The following is an 8,034-nucleotide window of genomic DNA, read 5'->3' as shown; positions in this document are numbered from 1 at the left end:
TGAAAGTAGGATATCATGATGGAGACTTAGGATCAACAAGTGTGCTTTTTGGCTTGAGATTATAGAACTTTTGCCCCCAGTTATTTTGATATTAGGAGAGATCAACTCTTTCTCTTTTTGCTTCATAGGATTTTTATCCTTGACTTTGATTAGTGTAGAGTCCAATAGCTTTTGATTTTGATTTGGACTAAAGGACTTTTCTTTATTTTTGACTTTTAGATTTTTCTTTTGAAGGCTTGATTTTTGATCCCCAATGAGTGAGGGCTTTTGTAATTTTTGTTGATCCAAGTCTGGAAGCGGAGTGGAAATGGAATGAGTGGATGATATGGTAAAGCTATGTGAGTTCTCAAGAGGGCTGGCGATATGCTCAATAGATTCTTTGCTGGAACCACTCTTAGGACTATTGATATCAAGAGTTGCTTGCACCACTAGAGGAGATTTGCATTCAGACTTAGTAGCCACAACACTAGGTGGTTCACACCCGATTCCTTGGCATTGCAAATTGTTTGTAGGATGTTCCTGTTGACTGAATACCTTAGGAGATAGTGGGAGTTGATCAACATGAAAGATATACTCACCACATCCCAGGTCTTTAACCTTGAACTTTTCTTTGATCTCTACTTGATTTGATGTAGAAGCTTTCAAGGATTTTGGATCCACATATGCCGATGAAGGAATAGCCTCTCGATTGGTTGGGATTGTTATTTCTGATTGAGGTCATAGATTGTTGCAATATATGAATGGATTTGGATCCGCTTTGACGGTCACTTCAACTCCATTGTGAGAAAACTTGATACATCAATGATATGTAGAAGGGACTACGCTCATTTCATGAATAAAAGGACGTCCTAGCAATATGTTGTATGTGAGATCAAGATCAAGTACTTGACAAACCACATCCTTTGTAATCGGTCCAACTCTGAGAGGTAAGGTGACTGTGTCTTTGGATGAACGCTCTTCATCATCATATGCTTTGATGGTAATTTTGTTTGTAGAATTCACAGCTTTATCAGAATATCTCAATTGTTTAATAGTGCTCAATGTACAAATGTTCATACCTGCTCCTCCATCTATCAGGACTCGTTTGATTCTATGTTTGTGTATGAAGGTTTCAATGTGTAAAGGTGCATTATGTGGCTGACTTACGGAGGCGTCATCGGCTTCTGTGAATGTAAGGGAATGTGGAACGGAAAGGTATCCCACCATGGCTTGAAACTGGTCCATGTTCAGATTAGTAGGAACGGCGATGTCTCTCAAGATTTTGTCAAGAATAGCTTTATGAGCGGGGGATATACGTAGGAGCTCAAGAATGGAGATGAGCGTGGGTGTCTTCCCTAATTGTTCTACAAGGTCATACTCAGGTTTGGTTGATGAAGAAGTGGTGTTTTTAGTGGAGGCACCTGACAACATAATTTTACCTCGACAAGTTGTAACATGACATTCAGAGGTAGGTTCGGAAGAAGATCCAACACCTCTTAGGACAATCTTGGGTCTCTGAGTAGAACTCTCAGGATTTTTGTCCTTGATGATAATAGTAGAAACATGATTGTCCATCGAGATATGATTGATAGTTGAATCATAGTTGTAAGGGGCTCTAGTATAGTTGGCTTGATCATCTGTGACTTTAGCTTTTCCCTTGTCATGCTTTGGGAATGGTTCCTTAAACATCTCATGTTCTTGATTGGATGAGTGTCCCTCAATCTCAATATCACCTCTATCAATGAGATCTTGCACAATGTTCTTCAGTCGATGACAATTACCTGTCTTGTGACCCTTGCTCTTATGAAATTCACAATACTCATCATCATTCCACCAATTTGGTTTGACCTTTGGTTCATATGGAGGAAAATCTGGAACTGTGATCACTTTGTTTGGCACAATCTTTTTGAAGACTGATTCAAGTGGTTCTCCCAATGGGGTATACTTCCTTCGTGATCTAGAAGTTGTTTGAGTATTCACTTGATTGTTTGTAGAACTTGATCTAGAAAAAATGAATTTGGGTTGTACTGTATTGGCATCAACAACACCATCATTGACTGTGTTCTTGTTTTTATTCCAAAATCTTGGCTTGTCTTTTCCTTTAAAGTCATCTTTGTTCTCCTTGAATATCTTAATGACTCCTTGTTCAATTAGAACCTTTTCTGTTGCTAAGCCTTTTTCAATGACATCCTTAAAGGTGGATAAACAAGCTTTCCTTAGATCATAGCCAATGTTCTTGTTAACGTTTTGTGTGAACATTTCTACCATTTGTTTCTGTGGAATTTCACAAGAGCATCTACTAGCTAGATTTCTCCATCTTTGCAAAAATGATGCAAAAGACTCTCCCTCTCTTTGCTTGGTATTGCACAAAGTAGTGATTGATATGTCTATCTCTATATTGTAGGAGAAATGTTGAATAAAGGCCTCTGCTAAGTCACCCCATGATTTAATACTAGGTGGGAGTTGGGAGAACCATTCCATAGCTTGATCGCCTAAGTTTTGTGGGAACAATCTCATCAAATATGTTTCTTCTGCTGCTACCTCAATACAAGCTATGAAAAATTGTCTTATGCGTGCCTTAGGATCCCCTTTTCCTCTATACTTATCAAATTTAGGCATCACAAAGTGTGCAGGAAATGGAGGCATTGGAATGCTCTTGTCAAATGGATAAGGAAATATGTCTCTCATTGTGTACGTTGGCTTTGGTGTATTTATGTCCTCCATTTTCTTTTGTAAATCTCTGATTTGTTGCTCCAAATTGCTCTTAGGTGGAGATCGACTTCTTGAACCATATCCTATGTTTGAAGCACCAATTGGAGGAGGAGCATATTGCATATATGGATGATATAGATCATACACATGTTCATATGGAGGAGGTCTATATTGATGCGGCATATATGGAGCACTTGGTATAGCTTCATGTTGAGGAACCCCATATCTATTTTGTGCATGTATACCATATTCTACAGGCATGTCATGTTCTATTGTGTTGCCCCCAAATTTGACACGGGGTTTCCTTGTGTCCAAATTTTGAGCATGCCTTTGAATGTCCAATTGTTTTGGTTGATCCATAGCTTGAGCATATCTATCTGTATAAGACTTCCATAATGGTCTTCGAAGGTAAGTATCATATGTTTGACCATGTGTATGTGGGACTTCTGGTTTTTGAAGCAAAGCTGATGGTGATTCAGGTACCATATGTGGTCGTCTATTTCCTCCACTATTAGGTCTCCTTTGATCCATGTTGGAGTGAGTTTGTTGCAAAGGTCGGTTTTCCATAAGTTGAGACATGTCAAAATCATGAGGTATCTTGGCTCCACTTTGTGCCATCATGTGTAAAAAGTATTGTCTATTCCTCCTCATTATTTCTTCAACCAATCTATTGAAATGGGGATTCATAATGGATTCTTCTACATCTGCTGAATGTATTGAAAAGTTGTCCACATTGTCATTGTGTGTAGCATTGTTCTTTGTAGTGTCTGTGTTTTCCACATTTGGAATGTTTCTATAAACATCCATGTCAGGCAATGTAGTGTGCTCAGGATTGAAAAATAAATCATTGTCATACTCATAAGAACTCATGTTTGCGGACTCTTGAACTTCTTTAGCTTCTCTCCTAGATTTTTGAAGACGAGTTTCAACCATGAACTAGGTATTGACCAAGATGTGAGAGACTAGATGAAAATGAAAAAAAGTATGGAAGACCAAGAGTTGGATGGAATGTAAATGAATCTGAGGTGTACTTGCAAATGTCCAAAGTGTAAGACCAAGTATGTATGTAGTAGAGTAGGTGTGACTTCCAAAGAGAGGATAGTTTCTCTTGATGAGGTAAGATGACCTTGACCCTAAGTAAGACCAAATGAGACCCAAAGGTAAGAAACCTTGATGAGGGACCACTTAGCAAAGTGTTGTTGTATGTAGTGTGTTGACAAAGTATGATGAGGACAAGCAAGTGACCTTTTGACCCAAGTTTAGACAAGTATGAATGTAAAATGAGATGTGAAGCAATGATGGGCTGTGTGAGACCCAAAGACAGGTTGAATGCTAGATGAAACCTGAAGAAACAACCTAGGAAGCTCAAGTATTCCGAAACTGATTTCTCTTGTTTGCTGGACTGTAAAATTTTTCCAATTTGTGAAGTTGTGACCAAATCTGAATGTTTGACTATTTTTCGTGACAAGAGGACACAATGTTGATGAGGAATCAATGTTTGCAAGTGTTTAGACTCAAAATGACTCCAAGAAAAGTGTGTTGTTTGATGTAAAGTTGTTTTGCATACACTTGAAGACACAAAAGACACAATGTTTTGTTGTTTGGTCTTGAATGTTTTGAATGTTTAAAATAAGTCAAGCACAATTCTTATGGCTGGCCAAGACAATAGTTGTTGATCCCACATGGGGTTTTACCCCCGAGGCTACGCTATTCAGAGCGGATACTTAGATGCTTGACCTCACTGGCTCCACCCTCGGCACTCACTTCTCGGGTCAGCCAAGCATCAGTCCCCATGAAAACTCCCCATGGTGAACTTTGTATCTCTACTAGGAACCGTATGTGTGTGGGCCGCTACCAGAGGTCTGACCTCCTGCCCCAACAACTAGAAGGATTTGGGCTTCTAAAACAAAAAGGTGCTAGTAAGGGCATCCGCTCGTGTGGCCATACATGCGGTACTTTCAGCTCTGTAAATATAGAAAGCTCCCAGCCGGTAGGGGTTACACCCTACAAATGATCAAATAAATTTGATCAAACGGGTTTATGGGGAGACATAGTGTCGGTATGAACTAATCAGCACACGTTATTCATAGTTTTCACCATGAATACATTTGATTATAGTGGTTCGGATGAGGTGGGTTTTCCTCGCTACCACTTGGGTCATTCTCTTCTCACTAGTAGTCCTAATGACCACACGGGAAGATAGGCCCTCTAAAGATTAAACAAAAAGAGCCTATTGCTCAAGACACAAAAGACAATGATTCAATTTTAGTGCACCAATTGAAGTGTTTGCTAGTCTATGAAAACAAGGCACACAATAAAAATCCAAAAAACCCTTTCCAAGGACCTGCAACAAAGAGTTGTTAGTATTTTGAATTGTTTCAAATGATCACCCCTTCCTGCAAGCACACAAGTTAGGTAAATTTTAGATCCAAAAGACTTTGTGAAATAGGGGCCTTCAACAATACGTTTTGTTGACCAATTCAAATATTTGATTCATCATAAAAAAAGACCAGCTGTAAAATTTGAAGAGATTTCCAGAAATGTAAGAAAATCCAAAAAATTTGCTAATTTGCTCCAAAAATTAATTTTTTATGAAAAATCATAAAAAATTCATATAAAATGCAAAATAGATCCAAAAAATCTAAAATTTTTATGAAAGAGTCTTTATGGTCTTCAAAACTTGTACAAAAAATTTTCTACAACAAATCTAAGCAGTTTGTGAGATATGAGTAAAATAATGCAAAAGCCTAATTTTCAAAGATCTAATTTTTGAAGAATAATTTTGCATCAAATTTAAAATCAAAAATAACATATCCTGTGTATAATTCTGAGAGATTTCCAAAAATGTAAGAAAATCTTAAAAAATTGCTAATTTTTTCTCAAAATTAATTTTTTATGAAAAACCATAAAAAATTCATATAAAATGCAAAATCGATCCAAAAAATCTGAAATTTTTACTAAATATTTTCAACACTTTTCCTAACCTACAAAAAAAATGTTATATCAAAAGTCAAATCTGTTTGTGAGATTTGATCAAAATAAAGAAAAACCCTAATTTTTAAAGATCCGATTTTTAGGGAAATATTTTGCATCGAAATTAAATTCACAAAGAACAGATCCTGTGTATAATTATGAAATATTTCCAAAAATGTAAGAAAATCCAAAAAATTCTCTCATTTTCTCTCAAAATTAATTTTTTATGAAAAATCATAAACAATTCCTAGAAAATGAAAATGTGCTCCAAAAATTTTGAATTTTGGATTGAGAGCTCCTAATACTTTCTTCAACTTTCAAAAAAAATTTGGTGCAAAATTTCCTATCCGTTTGTGAGATATGATCGAATCTCTCCAAGATCTTGATTTTGTGTCCAAAACCCTAGCTGCACAAGGTTATTCTCCAAATTGTTTTACAAAATAGCAATATAGGGTTAGAAAAATCTGCAAAAAAACATAGATCTAAGAAAAATTCATGTCCCACGGGGCGTGCCAAAATGTTTATGGTGAAAATGGATAACAATAATAACAATATTGAAAGGCTAAATGAATCCAACCACAAAACCCTAGCCTAACAATCAACAAAGATCCACCATAACATATGAAGATTACCTAAGACAATGCAAATCACATGAAATCGCAAAGATTATACCATCACATGTCCAATAGGGTTTTGATCTCCATTCTTCCTATCTCCATTGATCTTGCTTGATATATTTGCTCTCAGATTTTATGTGCACAAGAGCTCAACAAAGAACGGAATGTGGTTGCAAGTAGGATCGTAGTGTAGTCAAGTCCTCCAAATTGTCGATTAGGGTGAGTGATTAGGGTTTGATAATGAAGAAGGCGTCTCCTTAAACAGAAGACACAATATGAAATGGAGGGATAAGATTGAGAGGTGTAAAAAGGAGGTCGGCTAGGATTAGAGGGTAGGTAGAAGAAATAATAAAATAATGAAAGAGGTAGGTAGTGTAGGAATTAAGAGATGAATGACATGTGTCATGTGTAGAAAAAGATAATGAATTAATTAAATAAATAAAGATTTATTTAATAAATAGAAGAAGTGGGATAATTAAATAAATAAAAATATTTATTTAATTTAGGAAAAGGATAATTTAAATAAATAAATGTATTTATTTAAATGAGAAATAAGGCTAGAAGAGGATAAATGAATTAATTAAATAAATAAGGATTTATTTAATTAATAGAAGAATTAGGCTTAGATAATTAAATAAATAAAATATTTATTTAATTAGACATGACAATTTTAGGTGTCTACAACTGGTAAAGTTCATATTAACCCCTTTAGGTTTTTTATTGCAAAGTTTGAGAATGCTCAGGATAGAAATACAATCTTATGTGATCATTATTTTAGCTAGGAGGACAGATTTGTTTTTATGATTAAACCTTGGCACTCTAATTTCAACCCTTCTTTTGAAACATTTTACAAGATCCCGGTTTGGGTTCGGCTTCCTAATCTTCCCCTTCAATTATGGGCTCATCCTCTTTTAATGGAAGTGGGTGAAGCCCTTGGAGATTTTTTGATGGTGGATGATGAATCATCTAATATTTTTCACTCCACCTTTTCTCGCATTTTGGTTGAAATGGATGTTTCAAAAGGGCTGCCTGTTGAGATATTACTCAAATCTTCTAAGGGTTGTTGGGTTCAATCTTTGGACTATGAAGGGACACCCTTCCGGTGTAGAAGATGTTTTAAAATAGGTCATGCAACTGCACACTGTGGATTTGAGAAAAAGGCAATGATGACTATGTGGTGGAAAGGTGCTTCTGAACAACATTATACGATTGAGAAGAAATGTGAGCAACATAGGATTTTTTCTCAGGTGGTTGTGATGGATTCAAAGGGTCTTGTGGAATCCTCTCCGGATGTCACAAATGGTGGGGTTGTTGAAGCTGTGCAAGATTATCATGTTGAAACCCTTAAAGAGAGAGGGAATGGGCCTCAAGCTACAATTTCTTGTGATAACGTTCCGACTATCAAATTTTGGTGGCTTTTTTGACAATGTCATGCCTGTAGGGAGGAAAACTGATGATATCTTTGAGATGGTGGAGACTCTTTTTGCACGCATTCATTCTCAAGATAATGGTGGTCTTTCGCTAGCTTGGCATGGTAAGGCAGCGCAAGTGGAAGAGGGATGGATTTATGTTAAGGGTAAGAAAGCTAAGTTCTCTAAGCCCTCTTTTGACATGACTCTTCGCTCCCACAAGAGTAGCTCTAAATGTAAACCTTAATGGTTCTTAGTTGGGAGTTAGTTTTAGACTAGTTGTTGGTTGTTCTTCTTGCTGCTTTTGTTTTATAGGTTGTGGGAGCCTATTTTTAAAAGCCATG

This window comes from Cryptomeria japonica, chromosome 7, assembly GCF_030272615.1.
Source record: "Cryptomeria japonica chromosome 7, Sugi_1.0, whole genome shotgun sequence".
Lineage (NCBI taxonomy): Eukaryota > Viridiplantae > Streptophyta > Pinopsida > Cupressales > Cupressaceae > Cryptomeria > Cryptomeria japonica.
This window is presented reverse-complemented; position numbering follows the sequence as displayed.